Below are 11,402 nucleotides of genomic sequence, written 5' to 3' on the forward strand. Positions count from 1 at the left end.
CGTGAACCCAAGGCAATGCCCACCAGAAGTAGTGGGAGAACTTTCATTTTAAAGAGTCGCAAGGCAACTTCCACTGTTTGTGCCTGTTTCTTGGAATACAGGGATCTAACCAACAGCTGCTTTAGAAGCATTTGTGGCTATGTATGGCTATGTATTCTCTGTGTGCCAAGAAGGACCTGTTTGATTGAGCTATCTGACCCAGGTATTTGAAACAACTAACCTGTTGGAGGCAGTGAGAGATTTCACCTTCTTGGGCTCCTTGATCACTGCAGATGGTGACAGCAGTCACGAAATTAAAAGACGCCTGCTTCTTGGGAGAAAAGCAATGACAAACCTAGACAGCATCTTAAAAAGCAGAGACATCACCTTGCCGACAAAGGTCCGTATAGTTAAAGCTATGGTTTTCCCAGTAGTGATGTATGGAAGTGAGAGCTGGACCATAAAGAAGGCTGATCGCCGAAGAATAGATGCTTTTGAATTGTGGTGCTGGAGGAGACTCTTGAGAGTCCCATGGACTGCAAGAAGATCAAACCTATCCATTCTTAAGGAAATCAGCCCTGAGTGCTCCCTGGAAGGACAGATCATGAAGCTGAGGCTCCAATACTTTGGCCACCTCATGAGAAGAGAAGAATCCTTGGAAAAGACCCTGATGTTGGGAAAGATTGAGGGCACTAGGAGAAGGGGACGTCAGAGGACAAGATGGTTGGACAGTGTTCTCGAAGCTACGAACATGAGTTTGACCAAACTGCGGGAGGCAGTGCAAGACAGGAGTGCCTGGCATGCTATGGTCCATGGGGTCACGAAGAGTCGGACACGACTAAACGACTAAACAACAACAACAACAACAAACCTGCTCTAAGGGAATACCATTATTCGACCACAAATTAGGCTTTGGTCGGGCAGCAAAGACCATTATTTTGGTCTTGGCATAATTGAGATGGAGCTCGTGTTGGGTCTCGTATTCATGAAGAGCTCGAAGCATCCTCCTTAACCCGATGGGGGAGGTAGCTAAGAGGGCGGCATCATCCGCATACAGGAGGACATTCAAGGCTCTACCTGCTAATTTTGGCAGGTTTAAAGCAGCATTGGTCATATGAGCCACTAGTGAGTTAATATAGAAATTAAACAGGGCAGGGGCAAGCAAGCAGCCCTGTCTTACCCCTCTAGTGGTGGCAACCGGATTAGAGACTAGCCCCTTACCATCTAGCCTAATTCTCAGGAAGGTATTTGTATGCAAATTCATAATCAGCCAAAGGAGGAGGCGGTCGATAGATGTCGCTGCCAGTTTTGTCCATAGCAGGTTCCTGGGGATTCTTTTTTAAGGTGCAGGGAGTTAAAATTTCCTCCCTTTCTTGATTTTCTTCCTTAGATGTTCCTTGTTCCTGAGAAATTTCTGTGGTTGGTGGACTGTTATGGACAGTAGGACTGTTTCCAGTCTCTACTTCCATTTCTTTGGCCTCATTTGATGTACTACACTTGGGCAAAAAAAGTGAAAGGCACAAATACAGGATGGGTGACACCTGGCTTGAGAGCAGCAGTACATGTGAAAAGGATCTAGGAATCTTGGTAGACCACAAACTTGACATGAGTCAACAGTGTGATGCAGCAGCTAAAAAAGCCAATGCAATTCTGGGCTGCATCAATAGGAGTATAGCATCTAGATCAAGGGAAGTAATAGTACCACTGTATTCTGCTCTGGTCAGACGTCACCTGGAGTACTGTGTCCAGTTCTGGGCACCACAGTTCAAGAAGGATACTGACAAGCTGGAACGTGTCCACAGGAGGGCAACCAAAATGGTTAAAGGCCTGGAAACAATGCCTTATGAGGAACGGCTTAGGGAGCTGGGTATGTTTAGCCTGGAGAAGAGATGTTTAAGGGGTGATATGATAGCCATGTTCAAATATATAAAAAGATGTTATATAGAGGAGGTAGAAAGGTTGTTTTCTGCTACTCCAGAGAAGCAGACACGGAGCAATGGATTCAAGCTACAAGAAAGAAGATTCCACCTAAACATTAGGAAGAACTTCCTGACAGTAAGAGCTGTTCAACAATGGAATTTGCTACCAAGGAGCGTGGTGGAGTCTCCTTCTTTGGAGGTCTTTAAGCAGAGGCTTGACAGCCATATGTCAAGAATGCTTTGATGGTGTTTCCTGCTTGGCAGGGGGTTGGACTGGATGGCCCTTGTGGTCTCTTCCAACTCTATGATTCTATGATATTCTAACAGAGATTACAAACTCAAACAAAAATTGCAAACTCAACTTCACAGAGATTCATAACATTATTGCAAATGATAATCTTGAGGAAGGAAAAGGTTTATAAGTACATTATCAAGTTGATGTCTGCAGCCAATATTGATGAGAGACCAATCAGTTATGTCAGTTCTGTTTCGATGTAGAAATCTTCATCAGCTGGAAGTATCAAATAATGCATACATTTTATGTCAGTTATATAAATCAAAATATTAAATAATTATAATTTTATAAATTGTTACACTCCATTTAAATATGTGGTTCCTTACCTAATCTTTAAAGGGTCGTGTAAATCGTATAAATGTTCTATTGTTTTCTATGTTTTTCAGAGATTGCAACTGAAAATAGTCAATATTAATCATGGTTACATGCATTAAATTAAATCAACATTTAGATAACATTTCAACGCATTCAAGAATACAATTCCTCACCTAAGTGTGTGTAGAACAATGTGTATCTTAGGGTATTTTTTTGCATTTGAATTTGCAAAAGAGCTTGTTGTCTTTTATAAGCACGTAGGGAGGTGGGCTAGCATCCTGAGAGCTTCTTAAAGGGACAGAGTTCTAAAATTCAAAGGACAGCTGCAGTTGATCTGAAAGTCTTAAAGAAATGATGTGTAATTCTGATATCCATGCAGACCCATTGCGGGAGGGTCATGGTCTTAAACAAATGGATGTACCGGGCTTCCTGTTGTAACAACAGTCTATTGATATCTCTCCAATTAAATGGGTCTACTTTCGGTTTCCAGATAATAAAAAAATACAAAATCATCTTCCTGGTGTTTCTGTTGTATGTAATGTTCCACCAGTGGGGCCTCTAGTATTTTATTATGGATTTGGGAACAGTGTTCATTTATGTGTAGTTTTATCAGTCTAATACTTTTACCTATATATAACTTCTTGCATGGACACATCCAGATATTCAAGTTTCAAAGTTTATTGCAGCTAAGCAATAACAACTGGAGGACAACAAATGGAGGACATTACATTGGTTACTCTTGCCTTAAACATTAGTTTTCAAGAGAATAAAAATAACAGAAATGCAGACAATGAATGCATCTAGCTATGGTCTGAGACAGAGTAATGGACGACTATGTTGACCACAGATTGAAAAAACCGAGACCTTTAAAACTGTCCCAAGTGTCATATACTTCAAGTGCAGAAACAGTTCACCAGAGGAAGAAACCCCATATATTGAAAGGACTGCATGTAACGCAATTGTAATTAAGCCTGGTTGGTGACTTATTAAGTAGCTGAGGAGACCAGGATTTTAACATTTGGGCAGGATATACCTCTAATACGTCAACAAATGAAGTTTTTGTATGCAATTAACACCCACCTATGTCCTTTACCTTTATCTTTTTATGTTAATGTCTGTTGTGTAGAAATTATTTAGGACACTAGGTGTCACTGAAGCAAAGGAAGGAATCATAGAATCATAGAAGGAATAATAGAATCATCCCTTAGTCTCAAAGTTTCTACCCCAATTTTTTTAAATACTTACTTATCAAACCTTTATTAGGCATTTTACAAATAAAACCATAAAAGAGAAAATCACAAACAAGAGCCTTGAAATATATATATAAAAGGCAGCAGTTGGCGACATAGACTGATTGTATGTATATATATATATATATATATATATATATATATATATATATATATGTGTGTGTGTGTGTGTGTGTGTGTGTGTGTGTGTGTAGAATCTGGGGTTTTCTCTGTTGACCTGCTCCTTGGAGGACTGCTACCAAAAACTCGGCTACCCCCGCCGTTACCCTTTGGTCAACTTCAGATAGGCAGTACCCCACACTTTCACCTTGCTGGGGTTCCAGACCACCCAAAAGAGGGGACAGCACACGTTGACGGAGCGTACTGTACAATGGACAATGAAAGAGAATATGCTCTACAGTGTCCGGGACATTCATAGAACATTTGCAGAATCTCTTGTTGCTATGAATGTTTTGATATCTTCCCCTTACAAATGCCGAGGGAAAAACATTCAGACGGGCCAACATAAAAGCCCTACGTTGGGCTGGGATTATTAACTTAGTGATGTAATTGGCTCTGCTATCTAGGATATTTAAATCATAGAATATAGGGGAGCAAATTTTGTTTACAGCTGCCACAATATTTTGTCTGTCGACATCCTTTAGTCTAGTTAGGATATTATGGGAAATGTATTGCTCACTAGAATTGTACATGGGCTCCAACTCGATGCCTATAGATTCAATATTTTTTTCAAGGTACTGATACCATCTTGATTTATTTTCTTTTTTTAAAATAATATTTATTGAATTTTCCAATGTTACAAATCAAATCAATATATCTTCACATCAACTTTATATCTTTAGCAAAAAAGAGAAAAAAAAGAGAAAAAAGAGAAGAAGAAAAACATACAAAAAAGAAAAAAAGAAAAAATATCAGAGAAAAAAGAAAAAAGAATTTTTGTAAAAATTAAACATCTAATATAAACCATTGTAATATACTTTGACTTCCCCGTTCCGTCCTTCCCAAGTCATATTATATCCCATTTTGGCAATTTTCCTAATTCTTTGCCTTAATTCAATTATCTCAAATAAATTCTTATGATATCAAATTACATAAAATCCCATCAATTATATTCCCCACACTTTAATTCTATAATAATCCCCTTTAGCTTCCTGTTTTCCCTAAAAATCTCCTCAAATCTCTATTTCTAATAATTTCTAACAGAAAAGAACATTTATTATTTTAAATCAATACAGAAGATCACCCTCCTTCACCCGGGTGCCCTTCTCCGGACGGCCCGACCAGCATCTTTAAACAGTCCGATTCAAAACCGTGTTATCCGTCTCTTAGTTATAATGTCCTCTGGCACTCAGCCTATTCCATCTCTCGCCCACTCCAACCCCATCTCTTCTTCCCAGCAACCCTTCTGTCACCCCCATTGTTCATATCCTTCGCCCGGACCTACCCTCCCCTCTCTCACTGAGGAGGTTCGACTCCGGGCCATCACTTGATTGTTTTTCTCTGGAACCAGCTCTCCTCCTCTCACTAGGAGAGACAGCTCCTGGATTTCTTTGCACATTGGAGCTCCTTGGTAGCAATCTAGGTCCTGCGCAACCTCTCTCACCGCTTGCGCTTCAATCCAAAACTTCTTCTCCTCTTGTCCTGTCATCTTTGTATCAATGTTTTTGTCATCCTCTAATTTGTCCTCTTGTTTTTCCTCATTGTCAATGGAGAGAAGTTGTTGCTGTGTCTCAAGGCATGACTTTGTAATCCTTTTATATTCTTTTACTCCTTCAAAAATTTCGTAGATTTTTTCCCAGACTCTTTGTAACCCATTCTCTCCCATCTTGTGATGTTGTTTAGTCTAGGGATTTCCTTTGTCCTCTCCAATTTCAATATGGCATTCGGGCAGAAGTGTCGGAGACGTATCTTAAACTTCAATAGCCGGGGCTCCAGATTCCCGCCACCCGGTTTCCGAAGGGGTCACCAATTAAAAAATAAATCCAGTTTTGCAGAAATCCAGTCATATGAAGTAAAATCGTCTCCCCGTGGCTCTGCTAACCACAGGGGAGAACTCCTACTTGCTGTTTTTAGGGAGATTCCAAGTCCCGTTCCAGCTTGGTAGCTGCAGGCTCGGTAATTGCATCTAAGAAGTCTCAGTGAAGGGGGGGAACGACCTCCGTCTTCTTTAAATTCCACCCCCAAGTCCAAATTTTTCCGAATTAAAAATAGAGTCTTGCTTGTAAATCCAATTTTGATTTTGGAGGCATCTGGTGCTCAGTTGGTATCGGCTTGGAGCTTTGCGCCACAGAGTGAGCGTATTGTCCCGAGGCTCCATCGCGCGCCGCCTGCGGACTTCACCCCCTAAAAAAGGGGGGTTACTTGCAGCGGCCGAGACTTTGAGGAGCTCTGCCAGGTGCCACGTCCCTGGACAGCCCAGTCCAGGGGTTCTCCGGGGGGGCCACCTCGCTTGGATGGCATTCCCCCCTCTCTGTAACGCCCGGGGATCTCGGAGATCGAGAATCCCCCACTGATCCCAATGGCCGCCAGACCGGAAGATCGATACCATCTTGATTTATAGGAGTCTTTGAGCAAATCAGCGAGCAGACTTGATGGAGAGCAGCAAAAATGGCAGCGTAACCAGTATTTTATTGAGGTGGTCCAAGCCCAATATTCCATTGTGTGTATGCCTATTTCTGCACACATTGTTTCATATTTGATAACAGTTGGGAGTCCAAGAATACGTCTCAGGAAGCTGGAGTGAATCTTTTTAAAATCACTGTTATATGCTATATGTATGATATAGCATGCTATATGCACTGTTATATGCTTGAACCCATAGCAGGATTCCATATAATATCTGGGATAGCACTTTTGTTTGAAATATCTGGTTGGCTGCAGGAATAAATTTATTACCTTTCTGATAATAAAAACGGGCAACTGCTGATGAGGTACACTTTGCCTGTTTTATGGCATTTGTACAATGATTTGATTTAAGAAGAATCTAGCAATGAGAAGAGCAAAAAGACCCAGATGTCCTGATATGGAAACTGATCCAGAGTCCTCTGGTCTCAAACAGAGTAATCTAGATAATTACCTGCTACCTCAAAAACAGCACATATCTCCTCCCAAAACCTTCCTCAACTCTTTACATGGAAAAACAGCTGAAGAGATATCCCTAGGAATAAATGAGGACAAGGCTACTACTCCCATAATCGAGGCACAAATACTAATTAATAGAAAGGTGGAGCTGCTGGAGGAATGCTGCCTATTTACTGCTCAAACAGTTCAAAAAATCTTTGAACAATTACAAAACATCTCCAAGAAGCTGGATAATCCAGACGAAAGGAGGCAACTCACTTCCCTTTTGCCATCCTTAACAAGCCCTGGAGATAAACAGAACAAATACAAATTTATACCTCTAAATCAGCTAAAACCCAGAGGAAGCCCCCCTCACTCAGCCAACCTGATACTGAGGCCTTGTGAGATTGTTCTCCACATTTTTCCATGTAGAGGGCCCCTACCTTACTCGGAGTCAACCTCCTGGGCCAGATCTTATCTAAATCTGCTCCTAGGCCTTAAGGGTGGAAGCATTGACATAAAAGCAATCAAGAGGCTCACTAACGATGGATATTCCAAAAAAGTTCTTCTAATATTTGGTAGTCATAGAATTCCAACCAAAATCTTAAGGGAAAAGGCTCATTTAGCCCAGAAAGGAATTATTTCGCATCAACATTTTGAAGATATATCACTCAGACCATTGATTGCATCTAAAAGACAGAACAAGATGAACAAGGCCATTCCACCAGAAGCCGACATCTCCCGTGGAAGAACCCAGTAGATGGGAGAAACCGCAACCAGAAACCTGGGAAACCATGCAAGAAGAATCCAAGCTCCCAAACCATGCGACTGTAGCATCAAATAACAGCTTCGCCCTCGACACAATAGACTGGACAGTCCCAGAAGAAGAAGATTTGCTGAGTAACTTTACCAAGCTACCAGATAAAGAACAAATAAACATACTTAGTAAACTGATGAAATTACAGTCCAGATTGACCAAAATACACCAACAAGGTCAACAAAATGCAGGAGAAACAATATACAATCAAACTTTACACTAAGTCCCCAAAATGCATAGTCAAAAAGAGAGCTACTAATGGAACTTTTAAATGTATAGATCCAAAGCTTCAAATCCAGCCTCCTTTTAGAATATGAAATGGCAAGGAAAAACTCCGGTAACGAGACCACAAATTCCTGGCTGAGATATCAAATACCAGCTACAAACGAAATAGGTACCCCTTATTTAAGTACTACAAAGAACCCTAACATTGTTGGACAACAGACAACCTCCAACAGACCTGATGCACTGAGCTCAACATCAAATGAGGCCAAAGAAATGGAAGTAGAGACTGGAAACAGTCCTACTGTCCATAACAGTCCACCAACCACAGAAATTTCTCAGGAACAAGGAACATCTAAGGAAGAAAATCAAGAAAGGGAGGAAATTTTAACTCCCCGCACCTTAAAAAAGAATCTAGAAGATCCACCAATATGTTCCCCACCGAAAGCAGCGACAAATGGCTGTATCTGCGCAAGACAGAATCTCTTGCTGGGCTCAATAACGGAACTAGAATGACTAAATTCCGTCAACCAGCCACCAACTCAAAAACGGACCCTACGCTTGCTGTCCTGGAATATTGCAGGGTGAAGAAACAAAGGCGGAGACCCAGATCTAATGAACTTCTTTAAAGATTTTGAATTAATACTCCTACAAGAAACATGGTCAACTAGAGATATTAAAATCAATGGATTAACTTCCTATACGAAACCCGCATTGAAAACAAACACGAGGGGCCGGCCGAAAGCAGGGTTCTGCTGTATGATCAAAGACAACTTAGGGTTTGAAATCAAGCAGCTAGAAAAATGCTTACCACTTGCACAAGCTCTACCTTTAACCCAAAAAGACGACACTTTGCTACTTGTAAATGTCTATATCTGAAGTCGGCTTTCTTAAAGTCTAGGATTTGAGTCTTAGTGTGCTTGGTTGCTCCTTTCCGCTGTAAAATAAACTCCAGAAGAGCATGATCACTCTCACCTAATGATCCTGCCACTTCTACCCCACTAACCAGGTCATCACTATTGGTTAGGACCAGATCTAAAATGGCTGATCCTCTTGTTGCTTCTCCCACTTTCTGGACAATGAAATTGTCTGTAAGGCCAGTGAGGAATCTGTTTGACCTTATGCTCTTGGCTGAGTTTGACATCCAACAAATATCAGGTTAGTTGAAATCCCCCATTCTACTATCTCACTTCCTAGTTGACTATACTAGTACATGTAAGAATGTTTGCTCCCAAGATAGTACTTAGCTTTAAAATTAGCAGATGCCAATATTTTCCTGCATGATCTGCCACAACTGCCCCGAGTGTGTGATGTTGCTTTAAATTCATGTGATCATCTCTATAAGCACCACATTCCAGTCATGCATTGTAGTTCTCTCACAAATAAACTTGGGAAAAGATGTAGGTGTATGCAACACACCAAGAGTACACTTACCACAACTCTCAGAAGTTGCTACTAAGTGGCCATGGGTGCCCGTTGTCCACTCTGCTCTGAGGAATTTTAATATGCCTAATTCTTAGTTCTTCCTAACCAACTTTGACAGTCACTGGGACCTGAATAATCTGGCTGCACATCTTACATGTACTAGTATAGTCAACTATAATAGATTGAACCCAGAGATCCACAAGCAGAGTTCTACTCATCAAATTCTCCTGTGAAGAGAAGTGGGGAGGCATTTCTTGGCTCAGGGGTTGCATAACTCCATACCTTCCAACAATTCTCTGATAAAAATAGGGATGGCCTAAGGAAAAGCGGGACATTCTGGGATCATATAAAGAAGCTGGGACAGCTTCTGTAAATCTGGGACTGTCCCTGGAAAATAGGGACACTTGGAGGTTTTGACAAGTGTGTGAAGATCTACATCAGGAACAAAGGGGGGGGAGAGAGTGACATCAAGATTTGCTGTCCCTGGGAATCATGCTATCTGAGGCAGCCCCCTCACTTGGCCTCGTGGGTGGGCCAGCCCTATCTTCAATGGAAGATATGACACTTTGTTCCCACTATACCCTTATTTGCAGCAGGACCTCCACCTGTACTGAAAATGACTCACTGATGATAATCTGTCGGTATTTTTCTTTGAGGTGCAAAACACCCATCCAAAGAAATGTGAGGGAGGAGGGAACTGGAGCCCAAGTGTGGGCAGCCCGATTTATATTCCAGAAGCACTGTGTTTGTTTGGCGGAGTAGGTAACCATGGTGATTGCAGCAGCTCTAATTTTATATACAAATCTAACAGTGCACTATCCAAAACTGTCAGTATTCTGTGAACAGACAATGCATCTCTGGTAATGCCATTTAATTTCATAGAATCATAGAATCATAGAGTTGGAAGAGACCACAAGGGCCATCCAGTCCTACCCCCTGCCAAGCAGGAAACACCATCAAAGCATTCCTGACAGATGGCTGTCAAGCCTCTGCTTAAAGACCTCCAAAGAAGGAGACACTCCTTGGCAGCAAATTCCACTGCCGAACAGCTCTTACTGTCAGGAAGTTCTTCCTAATGTTTAGGTGGAATTTTCTTTCTTGTAGTTTGAATCCGTTGCTCCGTGTCCGCTTCTCTGGAGCAGCAGAAAACAACCTTTCTCCCTCCTCTATATGACATCCTTTTATATATTTGAACATGGTTATCATATCACCCCTTAACCTTCTCTTCTCCAGGCTAAACATACCCAGCTCCCTAAGCCGTTCCTCATAAGGCATCGTTTCCAGGCCTTTGACCATTTTGGTTGCCCTCTTCTGGACACGTTCCAGCTTATCAGTATCCTTCTTGAACTGTGGTGCCCAGAACTGGACACAGTACTCCAGGTGAGGTCTGACCAGAGCAGAATACAGTGGTACTATTACTTCCCTTGATCTAGATGCTATACTCCTATTGATGCAGCCCAGAATTGCATTGGCTTTTTTAGCTGCTGCATCACACTGCTGACTCATGTCAAGTTTGTGGTCTACCAAGACTCCTAGATCCTTTTCACATGTACTGCTCTCAAGCCAGGTGTCTCCCATCCTGTATTTGTGCCTTTCATTTTTTTTTGCCCAAGTGTAGTACTTTACATTTCTCCCTGTTAAAATTCATCTTGTTTGCTTTGGCCCAGTTGTCTAATCTGTTAAGGTCAATCTGAAGTGTGATTCTGTCCTCTGGGGTGTTAGCCACCCCTCCCAATTTGGTGTCATCTGCAAACTTGCTCAGGATTTCCTCAAGCCCATCATCCAAGTCATTGATAAAGATGTTGAACAAGACTGGGCCCAAGACAGAACCCTGTGGCACCCCACTAGTCACTACTCTCCAGGATGAGGAGGAGCCATTGATGAGCACCCTTTGGGTTCGGTCAGTAAGCCAGTTACAAATCCAGTGAATGGTAGCATTGTCTAGCCCACATTTTACCAGCTTCTTTACAAGAATATCGTGGGGCACCTTGTCAAAGGCCTTGCTGAAATCAAGATAGGCTACATCCACAGCGTTCCCTTCATCTACCAGGCTTGTAATCCTGTCAAAAAATGAGATCAGATTAGTCTGACATGACTTATTTTTCAGGAACCCATGCTGA

Source organism: Zootoca vivipara, chromosome 10 (genome assembly GCF_965207765.1).
Source record: "Zootoca vivipara chromosome 10, rZooViv2.hap1.1, whole genome shotgun sequence".
NCBI lineage: Eukaryota > Metazoa > Chordata > Lepidosauria > Squamata > Lacertidae > Zootoca > Zootoca vivipara.